Source organism: Oncorhynchus mykiss, chromosome 8, assembly GCF_057628025.1.
Source record: "Oncorhynchus mykiss isolate SJ-2025 chromosome 8, ASM5762802v1, whole genome shotgun sequence".
NCBI classification, from domain to species: Eukaryota; Metazoa; Chordata; class Actinopteri; order Salmoniformes; family Salmonidae; genus Oncorhynchus; species Oncorhynchus mykiss.
The window spans coordinates 50,768,386-50,792,305 of record NC_143029.1 but is presented as its reverse complement, the minus strand read 5'-3'; the positions used below and the strand labels follow the sequence as shown (position 1 = coordinate 50,792,305).

The following is a 23,920-nucleotide window of genomic DNA, read 5'->3' as shown; positions in this document are numbered from 1 at the left end:
ATTTCTGTTAGTCACATGTCTGTGGAACTCGTTCAGTCTATGTCTCAGTTGTTGAATCTTGTTATGTTCATACAAATATTTACACGTTAGGTTTGCTGAAAATGAAACGCAGTTGACAGTGAGTTTAGCTAGTTAGGATAACCCTTTACTAGTTAGACATTTTACGATTCAGGGTGTGTTCTTAAATCCAATCTGGAGTGCCAGAGTGTGCTTCTAAATTCAGAGCATTGTCAGTGTCCTTTTGTAAATTCAGAGCATTTCGCTCTCATAGCGCACACTGGATGCTCGAGCCGAGGAGTGTGGTTGATTTGAGCATTCTGACCTTACTTCGGCAGTCAAGCACCCAAGCTAACGTTGCTCGCTACTTCCAGACACAAATGGGAGTGACCATTTTACTCGCCCTATCAGAGTTGGTTAGGCAGTTTTCATGTAATCCCGAGTGTTGGTGACTACCTGTTGCTGGCAACAATTTAATGTTTTTTTTGCCTACGTTAACTGACACCGGACATATTCAACCGGTGTTGAGCGCTCATAAATTCATTACTCTGCGCTCTGGTAGCTCAGACGAGTGCTCTGAAATCGGAGTAGATAGCCAGAGCGAATTTATCCGAATGTCCATTGAGAATGTACAACGACTATACCATTTAGCTAAGATTTACGGGAATTGTCAAATCAATAAACGTTGGGTAGTTAGTTTATAGTCAATATACTGGCAAGTTTGATGTGTGAGTAGACAACTAACGTTAGCTAGCTAACATACCTGTACATACTGCTATAATGATATGCTTTGTGATTCATAAGGACAGCTTAGCTAACAAATTGTCAGCCAACATAGCATGTAAGGTTACTTATTTGAAAAGTAATTACTTTATTACATTGCTCAACATTTTGTTAGTTAAAGCAATTCATTTTTATCCGCTATCGTTGGATTTAGGCTGCATATTTTCTTCAAATCTGCAAATTATGTGAAGCCACGCCCATTTACTGCAGAATTGCATTATGGACCCTAAAGTACGGAAATGGTGTTCTCTGCGTTTATACGTCATTTTTTGGGCGGTTAGAGTGAGTAGTACTACCTGGAGCGTCTGTCAGATTTAGCTTGTGTGGTTTAAACCCCTGATGATTATTTAACTGAATGATTGACCGCAAACCCTTGTCTCTGTCCCTAACCACTGTTCTTTGTGTGTCTGTCAGCTATGTGGTTTGGAGGTGTTCTGGGTGCAAGTGGTGCGGGGCCACTTTGGCTCTGTGTTGGCCAAGCTGCGGACACTGATCAGCCGCAGGAGGCAGAGGAGCCAGCAACAGCAACTCTGTACAGACCCAGAGAGCTATGATGTATAACACCGTGGTGGAGCGCAGAGACCCCGCTGCTGATATAGAGCCAGGTTCCGAGCAACGCTGAGGCGGAGCAGTTCTGTAAAGACATGCGGCGCTGTGTGGTGACTGGGTCAGAGTGTGTCACAGGGGGACTCAGGTTACGGAAGAGGGGACTGGAGCTCTGATTCGGGGACCTCATTGAAATTATTTTTTTTGTTTGATATTTTCACTCTATATAGATTCCTTGAGGTTTCCATGCAAAAAGGACTAGAGGTTGGGATTGGTCTCGGATGGAGACTGTACAAGTCATTTTTGACAAATATGATGACTGCTGAATGTTTGATAAATGAATGTTATGTTAACAAACTAGGCTGCTGCTTTTGGATGGAAATTTGATGCTGCTACCCAGCATCCATGTTTGTTTGTGTTTCATCTTTCAATCAGTACAGTGGCTGTGTTGGAAGAGGGTCAGTTGTCTTGCAGCAAAGGATGTTGTGGCAATGATTGGAGATGTTAACATGCATTTTTAGCTGCTGTTGCTATGTTGCACATGTGCGACAGTCTTATGTCCTATACATTATTGCACGAGCAGTACTACCATTTGGTGGAATGATTCAGGGAGTGCATGTTTCTGAAAATAAAATGATAAAACCCTGTACCTCTCAGCTGTGTCCATAACATAACTTTATTCCTCATTTATTTTGTAAATGTATATTTGAAATGTACATGCATGTTTACAATATCACAATATTTTAAACATTCTCATGACCTAGGCCTATATTCCATTGAATATCCTTATCTAGGCTAAACAACTTGAGGACCAAGAGGTCCAAAAATTGTAACATCCTCAATATTTATTTATTAATGAACATGTACATGGTAGTAGCTAACAATAGGGAAAGTGATTCAGCCTGACTTCCATTCCACTTATGGATATTCACTGTCACTAACCCTCCTGATGCAGGTCGGGTGTCCTCTCTCTCACATACACATAGCACAGGCCTACTTGCTTGACCTACTGTTAAATATGGTAATGTTGCTATGCTGAGAGGCAGGTGTTGACTGAACAATTTATTCCACTAAGCCAATCGATTTGTAGGCAGTTGATAAAGAATTTATAAATGCATGAAGAGGGTGACACGTGACAGAAAAGGTGGAAGAATGATGGAGAAGATAACAGTTACCTGAAGCAAAGGGCTAGCAACCACGGCTCCCATAGATAGACAGCCATAGTTGTTGGCAGTGGCACCATTGCCTGGGTTTGGTGAATTCCCAATTTGTTTTTCACCGCTGTGACCTGACAATCAGACACTAAGCGATGTCCAATGACTCCAACTATGATGTGGATCTGACAGCTGCCTGACTTGCTGGGTCCTCTTTGACTTCCAGGTGTTTCTGGGCCATGGCGTGGGCATCACCCTCATGACCCTCAACATCTACCTGTCCATCCTGCGGCTACTCCACTACCCATCGCTTGTACTTCACATTCAGGCTGACGGCCTAAACCGGCATAAACCCGGACGACGGTGGGCCAATTGGGCCGCACTATGGGACTCCCAATCACAGCCGGCTGTGATACAGTCTGGTTGCATTGACTGAAAAGATGTAGTCGAAACCCGCTGCATGCCTCAAAAATGGATTTATTGCCATTTTTTTCTGTGGTCTTAATATTTTTGGAGAGTATTCACAGTGCAAATTATAGAACGTGTTACCAATTCAATACATTTTTATAATCAATGATTTCCTCATTTTTATGCAATTAAAGGCCCAGTACAAGGTCAGAAAGTTATATCTAAATCTGAAATGTCATAGACTACAAATCGCAAGAATAGATCACTCTGGGGTCAGGTGTTAAAATAATGTGTAATTTAGGCTATTAAACACAACTATGCTTCAAGTGATAATTAGGCAGGTCTGGTGCTGAAAAAGAAAGGAAAAGATTGCAGATTTCCCCCATATTTTCTTTTCTTTTTGTAGTTCCAGTAGTTAGCTACACTGCTACATGGCAAAAAGTTCTTAACTACTGAAAACACTAACAAGATTTCAATTTAGTTCAACTACCACCAAGCTACTGCAAAATGTAGTTTAATTACTGGTTAAACTACATGTAGTTCACTTCTCCCCAACACTGATCATTTGCAGATTTGCATATTCATCATGAGTTGAGTCGCCAACAGCTGCAGGTAACACTCAATACACTTGCCTTACAATTTGACAGACTGTCTAACTATAAATCTCAGGCCTTGAGTTTTAAAGATGACCCAATATGACATTTTTGATGTTTGTGAATATCCCAAAAGCTCTGGATCCAGTTTCAACTAATTTAACTAGCATGTCCCAGATTCTTGGGCTGGACTTTCCAAAGACCCCCCAGCCCAAAGCATGTTAACGTTCTTCGTCATTAATCTTGTTCTGGATGCAGCTCTGAAGAGTGGTCGCTAGCTGGCACAGCCACAAAGTCATAAAATCTGATTTTAAACCTAACCTTAACCACACTGCTAACACTAATGCCTAACCTTAACCTTTAAATTAAGACCAAAATTAACATTTTTGTTGTCATGAATTTTTACAATATAGACAATTTTTACTTTGCAGCTGGACTATCTAAGGGAACATTGCTCAGTTCTGCCTCTAGGACAAGACTCATGACAATAAACATCAACCTGCCAGCGCAAACCTCCTTATCCACTCCAATGACCCTCTCCACCCTGGACATCACTATGCGTCTTCCACTGTTTGTGTGGGCCAGGTGTCCTGGCTGGACTGACCAGGTGGCCCACTCTGCCATTTTCTTCCAATCTCCATCAGGGAATAACACGATATGTTATGTATAAATAGAGACTGTTACATCTCACATACAGTATCTACTAAAGGTTGTGAGTGGGTGTGTGTCACACATTAAATGAACTACATTACATTTAAACTTGGAAAAGTGTAAAGTAGGCCATAGGAGGCTGTAGAGTAAATGTATGAATAACTTTCACAGCAAATTCACATGGACATTTAAGTCAGAAAGTGTTAATAACACTTCACAGAGCACATATGAGAACCACTAATCCAGTTAACACTTTTTCAACACTGTTGAAAAAAACGTCTTTGCAGTGTTCGTGTGAATGGGCCTCATTTCTGGCTTGCATTATTCTCTTGAAGTGATCTTATAGTACCTGTCACGCCCTGATCTGTTTCACCTGTTCCTGTGATTGCCTCCACCCTGTCCAGGTGTCACTTATTTTGCCCGGTGTTTTATCCCTGTTTTCCTGTCTCTCTGTGCCAGTTCGTCTTGTATGTTCTCCTGCTTTTTGCATTTCCTTTTTCCAGTCCTCCTGGTTTTGACCCTTGCCTGTTTCTGGACTTCGTACCTGCCTTCCTTGACCATGAGCCTGTCTGCCACTCTGTACCTACCGGACTCTGATCTGGTTTTGACCTTTTTGCCTGTCCATGACCATTCTCTTGCCTACCCCTTTGGATTAATAAACATTGTAAGACTCCAACCATCTACCATCTGCCTGCATGTGGGTCTCGCCTTGTGCCATGATAGTACCATAAACCTCTGCCAGCTAGCCCAGCCATAAAACAGGTGTCCATCAGATTATCTCCTCACTATTTGATTGTCCTGGATCTGTTTATAAACCTGGCCTTTAATACACCGTATTTCTTGAATTTCCTTTCAGCATTAGATCATCTCTCACTTGTGACATAGGATTATGGTTGGTGCTTCAGCTAATGAGCTTCACTGGACTGCAAATAGGCCACTAGAGGGCATACACTTTCAGCCAAAGACTGGGATCTGTTGGATCTATAGCCATGGTTAGTGTACCATGGAGTCAGAATGTATTAGAGCCATAATGGGAGGCACAATACAGTATACTGTAGTAGCATGCTCTGGCAGGAACTGTCGTACACGAGCTGGGTTAGTTGTTAGAGCATTATGAGAGCTGTCTGTCAACACACATATGTCAGATAAAGCAGCGTTGTGATGGTGATGAGGTACTGTTCATAGATTATAAAGTGACTGTGCAGGTGTGTGTGTTCATTTGCTGAAGTGTGTGACCAAATACGTGTGGATCTACTAGTGTTTGAAATAGTGAGAGTGGATTTGTGTGTGTGTGCAAAGTGAGAGACCAGTGTTGTGCTCTTTCAAAACCTTACAGTTCTAAAACTCTGCTGGACTGGAGGCCGCAAACTCACCCTGATGTTTTGGGAGGGGTTGCTGGAGGGCACTCCAGACCATGAAGCAGATGGGGAATTGGTGGTCTGATTCTTAACTCTCCTACCCCCAATGAATTCCCCCCATTCGGCTAACACTGTTAGTCAGCTGAGATGACAGGTTTGCACTAAGCATTTAGTTAAAAGTTAGAGGGAGAGCATGAAACGACCAAAGTGAATATCTCTTAGCACGTGTGCATGCTTACAATGTGTTAGTGAGTGTACAGTCGTGGCCAAAAGTTTTGAGAATGACACAAATATTAATTTTCACAGTCTGCTGCCTCAGTTTGTATGATGGCAATTTGTATATACTCCAGAATGTTATGAAGAGTGATCAGATGAATTGCAATTAATTGCAATGTCCCTCTTTGCCATGCAAATTAACTGAATCCCCCAAAAACATTTCCAATGCATTCCAGCCCTGCCACAAAAGGACCAGCTGACATCATGTCAGTGATTCTCTCGTTAACACAGGTGTGAGTGTTGACGAGGACAAGGCTGGAGATCACTCTGTCATGCTGATTGAGTTTGAAAAACAGACTGGAAGCTTCAAAAGGAGAGTGGTGCTTGGAATCATTGTTCTTCCTCTGTCAACCATGGTTACCTGGAAGGAAACACGTGCCGTCATCATTGCGAACTTCAAGGAGAGCGGTTCAATTGTTGTGAAGAAGGCTTCAGGGCACCCAAGAAAGTCCAGCAAGCGCCAGGACCATCTCCTAAAGTTGATTCAGCTGCGGGATCGGGGCTCCACCAGTACAGAGCTTGCTCAGGAATGGCAGCAGGCAGGTATGAGTGCATCTGCATGCACAGTGAGGCGAAGGCTTTTGGAGGAGGGCCTGGTGTCAAGAAGGGCAGCAAAAAAGCCACTTCTCTCCAGGAAGAACATCAGGGACTGACTGATATTCTGCAAAAGGTACAGGGATTGGACTGCTGAGGACTGAGGTAAAGTCATTTTCTCTGATGAATCCCCTTTCCGATTGTTTGGGGCATCCAGAAAAAAGTTTGTCCGGGGAAGACAAGGTGAGCGCTACCATCAGTCCTGTGTCATGCTAACAGTAAAGCATCCCGAGACCATTCATGTGGGGGGTTGCTTCTCAGCCAAGGGAGTGGGCTCACTCACAATTTTACCTAAGAACACAGCCATGAATAAAGAATGGTACCAACACATTCTCCGAGAGCAACTTCTCCCAACCATCCAGGAACAGTTTGGTGATGAACAATGCCTTTTCCAGCATGATGGAGCACCTTGCCATAAGGCAAAAGTGATAACTAAGTGGCTCGAGGAACAAAACATTGATATTTTGGGTCCATGGCCAGGAAACTCCCCAGACCTTAATCCCATTGAGAACTTGTGGTCAATTCTCAAGAGGCAGGTGGAAAAACAAAACCCCACAAATTCTGACAAACTCCAAGCATTGATTATGCAAGAATGGGCTGCCATCAGTCAGGATGTGGCCCAGAAGTTAATTGACAGCATGCCAGGGCGGATTGCAGAGGTCTTGAAAAAGAAGGGTCAACACTGCAAATATTAATTTAATGTAATTGTCAATAAAAACCTTTGACACTTATGAAATGCTTGTAATTATACTTCAGTATTCCAGAGTAACATCTGACAAAAATATCTAAAGACACTGAAGCAGCAAACTTTGTGGAAATTAATATTTGTGTCATTCTCAAAACTTTTGGCCACGATTGTATGTGCAAGCACTGAAATATGTGCTAATTATAGTTCATTTGTCATGGTTGATATTAATGATACAGTGTCTTCACAAAGTATTCAAACCCACATTCTACATTTTGTTGTGTTACAGCCTGAATTAAAAATGGATTAAACAGATTTCTCTACACACAATATCCCATAATGACAAAGTAAAAACATGTTTTTTAGAAATGTTTGCAAATGTAATACTGAAATATCTAGTTTACATAAGCATTCACACCCCTGAGTCAATAATGTTAGAATCACCTTTGGCAGCGATTTATAGCTGTGAGTCTTTCTGGGTAATTCTCTAAGAGCTTTGCACACCTCGATTGTACAGTATTTGCACATTAATCTTATAAAATTCTTCAAGCTCTGTCAAGTTCGTTGTTAATCATTGCTAGACAGCCATTTGTAAGTCTTGGCGTCGATTTTCAAGACGATTTTAGGTCAAACTGTAACTAAGCCACTCACGTGTCTATTTTGCCTTGTGTTTTAGGTTATTGTCCTGCTGAAATGTGAATTCATCTCCCAGTGTCTGGCAGAAAGCAGACTGAACCAGGTTTTCTAGTATTTTGCCTGTGCTTAGCTGCATTAAGTAATTTTTTTTATCCTGAAAACTACCTAGTCTTTGCCGATGACAAGCATACCCATAACATAATGCAGCCACTGCCATGCTTGAAAATATGAAGAGCTGTACTCAGTGATGTGTTGGATTTGCCCCAAACATAACGCTTTGTATTCAGGCCACATTTTTTCAGTTTTATTTTAGAGCCTTATGCAAACAGGATGCATGATATGGAATATTTTAATTATGTACAGTCTTCCTTCTTTTCACTCTGTCATGTAAGTTAGTATTGTGGAGTAACTACAATGTTGTTGATTCATCCTCCGTTTTCTCCTTTCACAGCCATTAAACCCTGTAACTGTTTTAAAGTCACCATTGGCCTCATGGTGAGATCCATGAGCGGTTTCCTTCCTCTCCGGCAACTGAGTTAGGAAGGACGGTTGTATCTTTGTAGTGACTGGGTGTATTGATGCACCATCCAAACTGTAATTAATAATTTCATCATGCTCAAAGGGATATTCAATGTCTTCTTTTTTATTTTTTTTACCCATCTACCAATAGGTGCCATTCTTTGAGGCATTGGAAAACCTCCTTGTTCTTTGTGGTTGAATCTGTGTTTGAAATTCACTGCTCGACTGAGGGTCCTTACAGAAAATTGTATGTGTGGGGCACAGGGATGAGGTGGTCATTCATAAACACTATCATTGCACACAGAGTGAATCCATTCAAATGATTATGTGACTTGTTAAGGCCATGCACCACAGGCAAAATAGTTGATTTAGCTTCCATTTGTCCATTTTCAGATTTTGGGATATTTTGCCATACTTTCATAAAATATACAAAAAAAATCGTAAATAATGTATATACATACTTGATTTATATCCTTTTAACCCAACTCCGTCAACTACATCTAGCATAAATGTAGTTATTGTTAGCATGTTTCATCTAGAACTTCAACTGCAATTTTAAAACTCTGCATGTTGAATCATATATCATTCAAAAGCTTGTTTTCCAAGAGCATATCGTTAGCTAGTCCATACAGGGCTATATCCTTTGTAGATGTAGTGCTTAGTGCTGAAAGGTGAGTAATTTCCTGACATCCGATTGGTTACTGGTATTTAAAAGCCATTTCTGGCAGCACTCCCTTTTTTGAAAATATATCCTGCGAAGAATCCATTTACAATCTCAAATATACCTACAGTATGTGAATAAAAATGGTCAATCTCAGTTAGCCAAATCGAGAAAATAATAAAATAAAATATGAGCCTGATCAGCCGATCGAGGCAGTGGCAGTACAGGTAGAGGAGGAAAAGGAGGTGGCCGGTAGCAGCGCATCGAAATGGAAATTGTTTGAGATGAAGATGACAGCTAGCAGCGATCAACCAGACAGCAGCAAGGCAGCCAATAGTGTTTTTTTTTCCAATTCCAGACAGCCAACAGTGCAGTTTGATGGAAGTCCCTAACTAGCGCTTGCGCAATTGCCATAACTAGTTGGCATTGGCTCGCAAAAAGTACCTCTTAATTTCATCCTGGACACAGAGACATAAAAATGGTATCCACAAGTTCATTCGACTCTGGGGAAGTAGATAAAGGCCCTCATTGCCAAAATGCTGAGGTATCCCTTTATGCAAATATTTACTCCTGAAATTATATAGGCTTGCCCTAACTAAGGTGTTGAATATTTATTGACTCAAGACATTTCAGCTTTTCATTTTTTATTAATTTGTAATCAATTCTAAAAACATAATTCCACTTCGATATTATGGGTAGTGTGTGGAGACCAGTGACAAAACCTTAATTTAATCAATTTTGTAAATTCAGGCTGTAACAAAAGAAAAATGTGGAAAAAGTCAAGAGGTGTGAATACTTTCTGAAGGCACTTTGTTTATTATTTATTATACAGTATTTAGAAAGTCTTCATGCACTTCACAAATGTATTAAAAGCAATGCATATAAGTGTGTTTGTTAATGCGAGTGCATAACATTGTTGTCTAGATGTCCCTGTAAGATCATTTGCTTGTTATTAAGGTGTTTCTGTGGGCGAATATGTTTGCTGTCGAGATGTCCCTGTAGGTAAATTTGTTAGTTGTTGAGGTGTCTGTGGGTTAGTAATATAATATTATAATATATGCCATTTAGATGTTCTTATCAAAAACAACTTACAGTCTTGCATGCATACATTTTTCATATAGGCGACCACTGTGGGAATCGAACCCACAACATTGGTGTTGCAAGCACCATGCTCTACCAACAATCAATTAGTTGTGAAAGGATGTAAACTGTCCTATTAGCACTTGTGGTTACATTCATGAGAGCAAAATGTTCAATTTCATTAATAACATACCAATAACATAACATCCATAATATTACATGATATACCACTAAGAAAATATCACAGATTTTCTGCAGAAATTTGTGTCTGTGTATTAAAACTTGAATGATAAATCAACATAAAATGACATCTGCCCAAGTCTATGCAAACGTCAAAGTTAAAGGCATCCACTGTAGCTTTAATGTCTGTTACAACAGCGTAACCTTTGGCACTGACACAGGCTCTCCCCCACTGCCCCCACTTAAGTGCATCATGGGCAAGTGATTGGCTTGTGTACAACGTGACACTGGAGGGAACTGGGGCCGCAGCTCCTAGCTAAAGCGTACAAGCCATGGAAAAGACGTTTACTCCCTGGTCTTACGCACTGCACTGGGAGCTGGGGACACTTTGGGCGTGGATAAGCTCATATTAACTTAGGTTTATCGGACTGAATTAGCCTATATAGCTCCATAGCCTTAGGTTGAGGTTTCTGCCAACCAATGGGACCAGTAATGATGATGTAATTTGCCCCCGTCACCTGCCTCTGGTCACAGGGGTATACATTAAATCCCCCTGTAGGTGGCATCATTAATGACTAATCAATTGATTAAGTTTGAATTAGAGCATTGGAACATTGGCCCGTTATCCATTGTAACTATGGGGTTGCTGTAAGTCAGTTTTTGTGTGGCCACTGACGGATGTAGTTGCACCTGTAAGAATACAGACAGAGAGTGAGAAAACAGAGAAACTGAGATGCTGAAAATGAGAGAAAGCTAGTGAATCTTCACACAAACACAACTTGGCCCTGGTGTATTAATTGGCAGTAACGGAGAGAGTGGCAGAGTGACGTTAGAAGTAGGCTGGCAGTGTAAGGTGGCCCCAGGGTAAGCGCATCAGTTTGGGGATTTGGGGCATGTCTGACAAAATAGCCAAATACACGAGGCAAGAGGCCATATTCAGAACAGCATGCAAATAGTGCTTGAGTTTTGTTTATGAACTAAATGGCTTATGTGACATACTAAACACACGTATTTCCACTGAGCATTTACCCCAGTGTTTTACCCAAAAAGCTCAGACTTTTCTGTTTCCATCTTCGCCGGGCCGTGTCTCACTGGGCCATGGCTCTGGCAGACCTGCATTGACTTGGCTCATTTTCATAACAATGGCTAACTTTTAACACATTCTCACAAAGCAAGGGTCTTGAATGATGCAGAGGTTGTTGATTCTGCTTGCCACATGTCTTTAGTGTCACACTCCTGATGGAAACACTAGAGCTGACATTAACATTAAACACTGGTGACACCCTGGTGTGGGGGTAAGTCTATAGGTGGAAAAGCAGCATGAGATGTTTTTTGGGGGGAGGTTTAACACTTTAAAAATTCAAAGGCTGTTAAATGGGAATAACATGGAAACTGAGAGCTTTTGACATTGGACACTGGATGTGAAAAAACATGCCTATATAATTACTTTGCAGCACTAGTGTCAAATGCACTTTAGTTTGCAAGTCATGTAAAAACTGGCACAATGGCATTTTCCAGCCCTAAAGATTCAGTAATTCACCAGTCTTATATGGCCGGGGTGGAAATATTTGAGGTGTGTCCTTAAAAACATGATCCAAAGTGCTAATTTCATGCAGCGCTGATAGGGATATTTAAGACCAACTAAAAGCTGGTTTTAGCGGTAACGCAGTTGGTTATGCCATGAATTTTTACAGTGGAAACACAGCCTATCCAGCCTATCCATCAATGCCCATATGCGCATGCAACAAGAGCAACCTAAAAATGTAGCTGGCTCAATCCGGTCTTATGTAGCAAAATGTGAAATGTTTTTTTTTTTTTTTACATTGGATAAAAGTAGAGAAAATTGTATATCATACACTACAGTTGAGGGACAATGGAAAAGCAATTCTACTTTGAAAGTTTATAAACGTGTACCTCACTTCTGAGAAAATGGCCCTTAGATGTTTTGGTACACCTACTGGAGAGCTCTTCTTTGTTTACACCCATTCAGCATCGTTCACACCCTCTTAAGCCTTAGCCCCACCCATCTCTGAGGATTCACAAGTGAGGCCATGTACTAAACAACCAAAGACTTCAATACTAATGGCTGGTTTATACTATGGGTATGTTAGTAAATTCAATCTGGAGTGCCAGAGTGCACTCTGGGTGTTCGTAAACTCAGAGCGTTGTCAGATTGTCCGTTCGTAAATTTGGAGCTTTTCACTCAAGGCCAAGGAGTAGGATTGATCCGAGCGTTCTGACCTAACAACAGCAGTCAAGCACCCAGGCTAACTGGCTAATGTTGGCTCGCTTGCTAGCTACTTCCAGACACAAATGAACAGCTCATTCTGACCATTTTACTCGCCCTAGCAGAGCTGGTTAGGCTTTTTATGTTATCCAGAATGTTGGTGACTGCGTTTGTTCTGCGAGTAACAATTGAATTACAATTGTTTTCCAACATTCACTGACACCGGCCTTAAATTCGTCATTTATTCTGCACTCTGTCACACTCTGTCACGCCCTGACCTTAGTATTCTTTGCTTTCTTTGTTTTGGTTAGGTCAGGGTGTGACATGGGTGATGTATGTGTTTTTGTATGTCTATGGTTGCCTAGATGGGTTCTCAATTAGAGGCAGCTGTTTATTGTTGTCTCTAATTGGGAACCATATTTAGGCAGCCATCTTCTTTGGGTATTTCGTGGGTTATTATCTATGTCTAGTTGCCTGTGTCTGCACTAGTATTATAGCTTCACGTTCGGTTTGTTGTTTTATATAGTTACGTGTTCTTCATCATTCATTAAAAAGTATGTATTCTAATCACACTGCGCTTTGGTCTCCTCCATTCAACAAACGTTACACCGATGAGAGTGCTCTGAAATCGGAGTAGATACGTCTATCGACAGTTGTCGCAGTGACATCATGAAAATTCTATTGAAATGGTTACTTGCATAGTGGAGTCTTTTGTTTAGACATCTAGCAATCTGAACAATGAACCATAATCCCAACTCATGGGATGCTTTAGTGAATTTCAGAATGTCTGGAATAGAAAAGGCAGAAATAAAACAACATTCGCAGCCAGTCATCCAAAACATAGCCCTATGCAGTCGTTAAATTCCTATAGAAGGCCAGTCAGTTAACGTTAGCTAACAGTACGCTTTAACTTGAAATGAAAATTACTGAGAAATTAGAAACGTGTAATATATGAAAATGTAGCTAGGTAGACTATCTTACCGTATACATGGATGGATGCTTCGTCCTCTGTCACAGATGCCATGGTTGCCCTTAGTTTGAAGATGTAATCTGGAGACAGGTGTTTTGTCCCACAGCCTTCTGTGTTCTCTTTTCGACTCTCTCTGCATATTTGCAATCAAACGGCAGAATTTTCTCCATCATCTTAGCTATCACTCTAATTCCACTGATTTCAAAACTCAGTCCTCCAGAAAGTGGAGAGTAACACTTTTGCAGTTCTATTAGGAAGAGTCTTGGTTGTTCCAAGCATCGACCATTTAAGAATGATGGAGGCCACTGTGTTCTTAGGGAACTTCAATGTTGCAGAAATGTTTTGGTACCCTTCCCCAGATCTGTGCAACGCCACAATCCTGTCTCGGCGCTGTACTGACCATTTCTTTGACTTCATGGCTTGCTTTTTGCTCTGATATGTTCTTCTTCTTCTTCTATTGCATATTGGTGATCACACAATTTAATGTGCATCCCACCAACCTACTATGCGAGATGGAAACTGTACTCCCCCAAAAAACTGAACTACCAAAACTACAACAACAAAAAATAATATAAATCAAACAACTTTTCTGTCAGAAAAAAATAAATAAAACAGATCTGGTCTGGGGGAACCTCAAGGGGAACCTGGGATGTAGGGTCTTCCGGTGCCAGTAACCCTTGCAAGTCTTTCGATGTCAAATCCTTGAATCCTAAAGACTTTTCTGCTGCAGCCACAATAATGTCTAGTTTCTTCGACTTCTTTGAGACTTGTGCTGTACAGTTTATAACTGTGGCAATGAACGCAACAAAATCCACCTTTTTAACACACAGGGTATATTTTGTCTGGCAGAAAACATTTACTACAGGCTGAGGTGTATCCTCTACCATCTCTTCACTTGCATCACTTGTTTTCTCAATTATTTTAATCGCCTCCACATAGGAGATTTGATTGACCACTCTAACTTTTGCCACCACAATTTCTTTCACCCTTACAGGGCACTCCAGGAACTCAGGATCATGATCACCACCACATTTGCAACACCGTCCTCCTTCTACATACCTTTCTTCAGTAGACTCCGTTCGTCTGCACACACTTGAAACATAGCCAAATCCTTTACAATTCTTACACTGCAGTGGTTTGGGGACGAAAGCTCCTATGGCTTATCTTCCATAACCAAGCTTCACATGCGTAGGTATTTGCTCTTTATCAAAAAACAACAGGACCGACAGACTTTCTTCTTTTTCTCCATTCACCAAGCGGGTCAGACGCCGGGAACGAAACAACACCAGAAATTCTCTTCAGGTATTTAACCTGAACATCAGTCGTCACCCCTGAGATGACTCCTTTGTGGGTGCTCTATTACGTAAGTTCAAAACACAAAACCTCTGTTGTCCGGATTCTTTTAAGTCCCACTGCAATCTTCCTCTGCTCTTCAGAAATAAAATTAATAAAAAAAAGACCACTCCTGGTCACTCGGACAGACTCCACTTTTCCAAGCGCATACTTCACCATTTTCGACACCTCAAACCAGCATCCCAACAAGAAGCAATTCATTATTATTTACACACGTATCCTGCACTCCAATTTTAGACTATTTCCTTTTGTTCCAGTTTTCAATATTAATGTTGTCCATTCAGAACATTCGTCTTCACAAAATGTACTTGACGCGCTGCTTAATTCAAACTCAGCATCCACTTCAGCCATCTTCCTGCCTCTGACATGCATGGTCAACTGTGGGACCTTCTATAGACAGGTGTGTGCCTTTTCAAATCATGTCCAATCCATTGAATTTACCACAGGGGGACTCCAATCAAGTTGTAGAAACATATCAAGGATGATCAATGGAAACAGGATGCACCTGAGCTCAATTCCGAGTCTCATAGCAAAGGGTCTGAATACTTATGTAAATATGGAAAAAGTCAAGCAGTCTGAATACTTTCCCGAATGCACTGTATTTAACAAAGATGGGATAGGTCTACATTTTGTTATTTGTTTCCGTAAGCCAGTTAACAAGCTATAATGGACTAACATTGGAATTGGAATTGATTCCAAGGCAATACATAAATGACAATGAATACACAACCTGAAACGACCACATGTAACAGGTAGGAAATAACTTTTCTTGTAGGGTTTTTCTCAGACAAACAGAGCTGTGTCCCTGTTGCCCAAAACATTTAACCTCACCACAGTATTTAGGAGTAGTGGCACCTTTCCTAATAGTATAGGGTGAACATTTAAAAATAACTAACTGTATACAGCTCTTCAGATTATGTGGTTAATATCATGGAGCATCCACCTGCAATACACCTGCAATACATGTGCACGTGTAGCCTAACTTGAAGACAGCCAATGAAAACACAGCAATACTACCAAGCAGTCTTACAGCATTTATCTCATATCACAATAACAAACAAACAAAAATAAAGAATGACACACATTACTGTGTTGATGCAGTCTGTATGAGGGGACTAAATAATAGAAGTAGTCTGCAACATTGTCGCAGTAATATTCTTCTCCTTTGAATGGCTAATTAGGCCTAAATGTTCATTATTAACAATGTCCATTATCCTTGCACTACTACAGTGCCTTGCGAAAGTATTTGGCCCCCTTGAACTTTGCGACCTTTTGCCACATTTCAGGCTTCAAACATAAAGATATAAAACTGTATTTTTTTGTGAAGAATCAACAACAAGTGGGACACAATCATGAAGTGGAACGACATTTATTGGATATTTCAAACTTTTTTAACATTTCAAAAAATGAAAAATTGGGCGTGCAAAATTATTCAGCCCCTTTACTTTCAGAGCAGCAAACTCTCTCCAGAAGTTCAGTGAGGATCTCTGAATGATCCAATGTTGACCTAAATGACTAATGATGATAAATACAATCCACCTGTGTGTAATCAAGTCTCCGTATAAATGCACCTGCACTGTGATAGTCTCAGAGGTCCGTTAAAAGCGCAGAGAGCATCATGAAGAACAAGGAACACACCAGGCAGGTCCGAGATACTGTTGTGAAGAAGTTTAAAGCCGGATTTGGATACAAAAAGATTTCCCAAGCTTTAAACATCCCAAGGAGCACTGTGCAAGCGATAATATTCAAATGGAAGGAGTATCAGACCACTGCAAATTTACCAAGACCTGGCCGTCCCTCTAAACTTTCAGCTCATACAAGGAGAAGACTGATCAGAGATGCAGCCAAGAGGCCCATGATCACTCTGGATGAACTGCAGAGATCTACAGCTGAGGTGGGAGACTCTGTCCATAGGACAACAATCAGTCGTATATTGCACAAATCTGGCCTTTATGGAAGAGTGGCAAGAAGAAAGCCATTTCTTAAAGATATCCATAAAAAGTGTCGTTTAAAGTTTGCCACAAGCCACCTGGGAGACACACCAAACATGTGGAAGAAGGTGCTCTGGTCAGATGAAACCAAAATTGAACTTTTTGGCAACAATGCAAAACGTTATGTTTGGCATAAAAGCAACACAGCTCATCACCTTGAACCCCTATCCCCACTGTCAAACATGGTGGTGGCAGCATCATGGTTTGGGCCTGCTTTTCTTCATCAGGGACAGGGAAGATGGTTAAAATTGATGGGAAGATGGATGGAGCCAAATACAGGACCATTCTGGAAGAAAACCTGATGGAGTCTGCAAAAGACCTGAGACTGGGACGGAGATTTGTCTTCCAACAAGACAATGATCCAAAACATAAAGCAAAATCTACAATGGAATGGTTCAAAAATAAACATATCCAGGTGTTAGAATGGCCAAGTCAAAGTCCAGACCTGAATCCAATCGAGAATCTGTGGAAAGAACTGAAAACTGCTGTTCACAAATGCTCTCCATCCAACCTCACTGAGCTCGATGTCATGTACTGTCATGTTGTGTCTTGTCTCTGTCCTTTCCCTTCACCCTGTCTCCCTCTGCTGGTCGTTGTTAGGTTACCTTTCCACCCCCTCTTTCCCCCAGCTGTGCCTTGTCTCCTCCTAACCACCTCGTCACCCCTTTTCCCACCTGTTCCCTTTTTCCCTCTGATTAGGTCCCTATATCTCTCTCTGTTTTTGTTCCTGTCCTTGTCGGATTCTTGTTTGTTGTGTTTCATGCCTGAGCCAGACTATCGTCATGTTTGCTGTAACCTTGTCCTGTCCTGTCGGAATCTGCCGGTCTATCTGAGCCTACCTATGTTTGGTTATTAAAGAAGCTCTGTTTAAGTTAGTTCGCTTTTGGGTCCTCATTCACTCACCGTAACAGAAGAATCCGACCAAGAATGGACCCAGCGACTTCGGATCCTCTCCACTCAGCCGTCGGGATCCAGGGAGCGATGCTAGGCAGACACGAGCAGGAAGTGTCTGCTGCTCGACATGCCGTTGAGACCCTGGCCACCCAAGTCTCCAACCTCACAGAACAGGTTCACCATTTCCGCCTCGATCCACCGGCTACTTCCAGGGCTTTCGAATCTCCGGAGCCCAGAATCAATAACCCGCCGTGTTACTCTGGGGAGCCCACTGAATGCCGCTCGTTCCTCACCCAGTGTGATATTGTGTTTTCTCTCCAGCCCAACACTTACTCCAGGAGCACTGCTCGTGTCGCCTACGTCATATCTCTCCTTATTGGACGGGCTCGTGAGTGGGGCACGGCAATCTGGGAGGCAAGGGCTGAGTGTACTAACCAGTATCAGGACTTTAAGGAGGAGATGATACGGGTTTTTGATCGATCTGTTTTTGGGGAGGAGGCTTCCAGGGCCCTGTCTTCCCTATGTCAAGGCAATCGATCCATAACAGACTACTCTATTGAGTTTCGCACTCTTGCTGTCTCCAGTGGCTGGAACGAGCCGGCCTTGCTCGCTCGTCTTCTGGAGGGTCTCCGCGCAGAGGTAAAGGATGAGATTCTCTCCCGGGAGGTTCCTTCCAGCGTGGATTCCTTGATTGAACTCGCTATTCGCATTGAGCGACGGGTTGATCTTCGTCACCGAGCTCGTGGAAAGGAGCTCGCGCTCTCCGTCGCCCCCCTCTCCGCATCACTACCATCTTCCTCTGCCGGCTCGGGTGCTGAGCCCATGCAGCTGGGAGGTATCCGCATCTCGACTAAGGAGAGGGAACGGAGAATCACCAACCGCCTCTGTCTCTATTGCGGTTCCGCTGGTCATTTTGTCACTCCATGTCCAGTAAAAGGCCAGAGCTCGTCAGTAAGCGGAGGGCTACTGGTGAGCGCTACTACTCCTGTCTCTCCTTCAAGATCCTGCACTACCTTGTCGGTCCATCTACGCTGGACCGGTTCGTCAGCTTCCTGCAGTGCCTTAATAGACTCTGGGGGGGAGGGCTGTTTTATGGACGAGACCTGGGCTCGGGAACATGACATTCCTCTCAGACAGTTAAAGGAGCCCACGGCCTTGTTCGCCCTGGATGGTAGTCCTCTCCCCAGGATTCAGCGTGAGACGCTACCTTTAACCCTCACTGTTTCTGGTAATCATAGTGAAACCATTTCTTTTTTAATTTTTCGTTCACCTTTTACACCTGTTGTTTTGGGCCATCCCTGGCTAGTTTGTCATAATCCTTCCATTAATTGGTCTAGTAATTCTATCCTCTCCTGGAACGTCTCTTGTCATGTGAAATGTTTAATGTCTGCTATCCCTCCTGTTTCCTCTGTCTCTTCTTCACAGGAGGAGCCTGGTGATTTGACAGGGGTGCCGGAGGAATATCACGATCTGCGCACGGTGTTCAGTCGGTCCAGGGCCACCTCTCTTCCTCCACACCGGTCGTATGATTGTAGTATTGATCTCCTTCCGGGAACCACCCCCCCCCCCGGGGTAGACTATACTCTCTGTCGGCTCCCGAACGTAAGGCTCTCGAAGATTATTTGTCTGTAGCTCTTGACGCCGGTACCATAGTCCCCTCCTCCTCTCCCGCCGGAGCGGGGTTTTTTTTTGTCAAGAAGAAGGACGGGTCTCTGCGCCCCTGCATAGATTATCGAGGGCTGAATGACATAACAGTGAAGAATCGTTATCCGCTTCCTCTTATGTCTTCAGCCTTCGAGATCCTGCAGGGAGCCAGGTTTTTCACTAAGTTGGACCTTCGTAACGCTTACCATCTCGTGCGCATCAGGGAGGGGGACGAGTGGAAGACGGCGTTTAACACTCCGTTAGGGCACTTTGAATACCGGGTTCTTCCTTTCGGCCTCGCTAACGCTCCAGCTGTCTTTCAGGCATTAGTCAATGATGTCCTGAGAGACATGCTGAACATCTTTGTTTTCGTTTACCTTGACGATATCCTGATTTTTTCACCGTCACTCCAGATTCATGTTCAGCACGTTCGACGTGTCCTCCAGCGCCTTTTAGAGAATTGTCTTTTTGTGAAGGCTGAGAAGTGCACTTTTCATGCCTCCTCCGTCACATTTCTCGGTTCTGTTATTTCCGCTGAAGGCATTAAGATGGATCCCGCTAAGGTCCAAGCTGTCATTGATTGGCCCGTCCCTAAGTCACGCGTCGAGCTGCAGCGCTTTCTCGGCTTCGCGAACTTCTATCGTCGTTTCATCCGTAATTTCGGTCAGGTGGCAGCTCCTCTCACAGCCCTTACTTCTGTCAAGACGTGCTTTAAGTGGTCCGTTTCCGCCCAGGGAGCTTTTGATCTCCTCAAGAATCGTTTTACATCCGCTCCTATCCTTGTTACACCTGACGTCTCTAGACAGTTCGTTGTCGAGGTTGACGCGTCAGAGGTGGGCGTGGGAGCCATTCTTTCTCAGCGCTCCCTCTCTGACGACAAGGTCCACCCATGCGCGTATTTTTCTCATCGCCTGTCGCCGTCGGAACGTAACTATGATGTGGGTAACCGCGAACTGCTCGCCATCCGGTTAGCCCTAGGCGAATGGCGACAGTGGTTGGAGGGGGCGACCGTTCCTTTTGTCGTTTGGACTGACCATAGGAACCTTGAGTACATCCGTTCTGCCAAACGACTTAATGCGCGTCAGGCGCGTTGGGCGCTGTTTTTCGCTCGTTTCGAGTTCGTGATTTCTTATCGTCCGGGCTCTAAGAACACCAAGCCTGATGCTTTGTCTCGTCTCTTCAGTTCTTCAGTAGCCTCCACTGACCCCGAGGGGATTCTCCCTGAGGGGCGTGTTGTCGGGTTGACTGTCTGGGGAATTGAGAGGCAGGTAAAACAAGCGCTCACTCACACTCCGTCGCCGCGCGCTTGTCCTAGGAACCTTCTTTTCGTTCCCGTTCCTACTCGTCTGGCCGTTCTTCAGTGGGCTCACTCTGCCAAGTTAGCCGGCCACCCTGGCGTTCGGGGTACGCTTGCTTCCATTCGCCAGCGTTTTTGGTGGCCCACCCGGGAGCATGACACGCGTCGTTTCGTGGCTGCTTGTTCGGTCTGCGCGCAGACTAAGTCCGGTAACTCTCCTCCTGCCGGCCGTCTCAGGCCGCTTCCTATTCCTTCTCGACCGTGGTCTCACATCGCCTTAGATTTTGTCACCGGACTGCCTTCGTCAGCGGGGAAGACTGTTATTCTTACGGTTGTCGATAGGTTCTCTAAGGCGGCTCATTTCATTCCCCTTGCTAAGCTTCCTTCTGCTAAAGAGACGGCACAAATCATCATCGAGAATGTTTTCAGAATTCATGGCCTTCCGTCAGACGTCGTTTCGGACAGAGGTCCGCAATTCACGTCTCAATTTTGGAGGGAGTTTTGCCGTTTGATTGGGGCTTCCGTCAGTCTCTCTTCCGGCTTTCACCCCCAGTCTAACGGTCAAGCAGAACGGGCCAATCAGACTATTGGTCGCATCTTACGCAGTCTTTCTTTTCGTAACCCTGCGTCTTGGTCAGAACAGCTCCCCTGGGCAGAATACGCCCACAACTCGCTTCCTTCGTCTGCGACCGGGCTATCTCCTTTTCAGAGTAGCCTCGGGTACCAGCCTCCGCTGTTCTCATCTCAGTTCGCCGAGTCCAGCGTCCCCTCCGCTCAGGCTTTTGTCCAACGTTGCGAGCGCACCTGGAAGAGGGTCAGGTCTGCACTTTGCCGTTATAGGACGCAGACTGTGAGGGCTGCTAATAAGCGTAGAACTAAGAGTCCTAGATATTGTCGCGGTCAGAGAGTTTGGCTCTCCACTCAGAACCTTCCCCTTAAGACGGCTTCTCGCAAGTTGACCCCGCGGTTCATTGGTCCGTTCCGTATTTCTCGGGTCATTAATCCTGTCGCAGTTCGACTTCTTCTTCCGCGATACCTTCGTCGCGTCCACCCGGTCTTCCATGTCTCCTGCATCAAGCCCGTCCTTCGCGCCCCCGCTCGTCTCCCCCCCCCCCCCCCCATCCTTGTCGAGGGCGCACCCATCTACAGGGTCCGTAGAATTTTGGACATGCGTCCTCGGGGCCGTGGTCACCAGTACCTCGTAGATTGGGAGGGGTACGGTCCTGAGGAGAGGAGTTGGGTTCCCTCTCGGGACGTGCTGGACCGTGCGCTGATCGAGGATTTCCTCCGTTGCCGCCAGGTTTCCTCCTCGAGTGCGCCAGGAGGCGCTCGGTGAGTGGGGGGGTACTGTCATGTACTGTCATGTTGTGTCTTGTCTCTGTCCTTTCCCTTCACCCTGTCTCCCTCTGCTGGTCGTTGTTAGGTTACCTTTCCACCCCCTCTTTCCCCCAGCTGTGCCTTGTCTCCTCCTAACCACCTCGTCACCCCTTTTCCCACCTGTTCCCTTTTTCCCTCTGATTAGGTCCCTATATCTCTCTCTGTTTTTGTTCCTGTCCTTGTCGGATTCTTGTTTGTTGTGTTTCATGCCTGAGCCAGACTATCGTCATGTTTGCTGTAACCTTGTCCTGTCCTGTCGGAATCTGCCGGTCTATCTGAGCCTACCTATGTTTGGTTATTAAAGAAGCTCTGTTTAAGTTAGTTCGCTTTTGGGTCCTCATTCACTCACCGTAACACTCGAGCTGTTTTGCAAGGAGGAATGGGAAAAAATTTCAGTCTCTCGATGTGCAAAACTGATAGAGACATACCCCAAGCGACTTACAGCTGTAATCGCAGCAAAAGGTGTCGCTACAAAGTATTAACTTAAGGGGCTGAATAATTTTGCACGCCCAATTTTTCAGTTTTTGATTTGTTAAAAAAGTTTGAGATATCCAATAAATGTCGTTCCACTTCATGATTGTGTCCCACTTGTTGTTGATTCTTCACAAAAAAATACAGTTTTATATCTTTATGTTTGAAGCCTGAAATGTGGCAAAAGGTCGCAAAGTTCAAGGGGATCGAATACTTTCGCAAGGCACTGTATGTCAAACAACTAAAAAGTACACAACTCATTACACAACAATGTCCTCTTCTTTCAGGTCATAAGCAGAAAGTCCAATTTACTTCCACAGGAATCTTTTATAACTGGATCACATCCGGAAGCAACGTCAGCACAAGAACTGCTCGTCGGGAGCTTCATGAAATGGGTTCCATGGCCAACCGTACACAACCCTAAGACCACCATGGGCAATGCCATGCGGCTGGAGTGGTGTAAAGCTTGCCGACCATTGGACTCTGGAGCAGTGAAAACGCTTTCTCTGGAGTGATGAATCAGGCTTCAGCATCTGGTAGTCTGATGGACAAATCTGGGTTTGGTGGATGCCAGGAGAACTCTACCTGCCTCAATGCATAGTGTCAACTGTAAAGTTTGGTGGAAGAGGAATAATGGTCTGGGGATGTTTGTCATGGTTTGGGCTAGGCCCCTTAATTCCAGTGAAGGGAAATCTTAAAGCTACAGCATATAATGACATTCTAGATGATTCTGTGCTTCCAACTTTGTGGCAACCGTTTGGGGAAGGCCCTTTCCTATTTCAGCATGATAATTCCCCTGTGGCAAAAGCAAGGTCCAAACCGAAATGGTTGGTTGGTGGAAAACTTGACTGGGCTGCACAGAGCCCAGACCTCAACCCCATCGAACACCTTTGGGATGAATTGGAACGCCGACTGTGAAACAGGCCTAATCGCTCAACATCAGTGCCTGACCTCACTAATGCTCTAGTGAATGAATTGAAGCAAGCCCCATCAGCAATGTTCCAGCATCTAGTGGAAAGCCTCCCCAGAAGAGTGGAGGCTGTTATGGCAGCATAGAGGGGACTCTATGTTAATGCCCATGATTCTGGAATGAGAGGTTAAACGAGCAGGTGTCTACATTATTTTGGTCATGTAGTGTATTTGATATTTGGTTTGGCAAAATGCCTGTATGAGCAACATCAATATCATGCCCACGTGGTTCACTGTATTTAAGTGACATTGACACAGCAAACAGGAATCATTAGGAGATCAATCTGTACTGGCTCCACAGTAAAAATATCCAATCATTCCCAAACGATATGAATCGTTCTGATCTGTTGCCGATCTGATATCCCCCATTTAGCCTGTCACATGGCTGAGGCCAGAGGAGCCCTGGGAGGTAGAGTGCTCAAGGTTTAACATTTACTTTCAAATGTTTCTGTATGTTAGCTCAAATGAAGAACAAGTTATCCCATGCAGTTAACAATGTGTCTCTGTGCTCTGAGTTCAGTGTGTGTCTGTGTGTGTGTGCGTGAGAGAGAGAGAGAGAGAGAGCGGTGGGGAGGAAGGAGAGGCAATCAGATTATGAGTAAGCTC

At 43.9% G+C, this 23,920-nt stretch overlaps 1 long non-coding RNA gene across 1 annotated transcript; it reads left to right on the top strand.

Annotated features, from left to right (window-relative positions):
- The first annotated feature begins 934 nt into the window (after positions 1-934).
- On the top strand, positions 935-1,982 carry LOC110530005 (uncharacterized). The gene is made up of 2 exons (XR_002474470.3): positions 935-1,062; positions 1,195-1,982. It is a non-coding gene; the product is annotated as an uncharacterized LOC110530005 (long non-coding RNA).
- Positions 1,983-23,920: the final 21,938 nt, after the last annotated feature.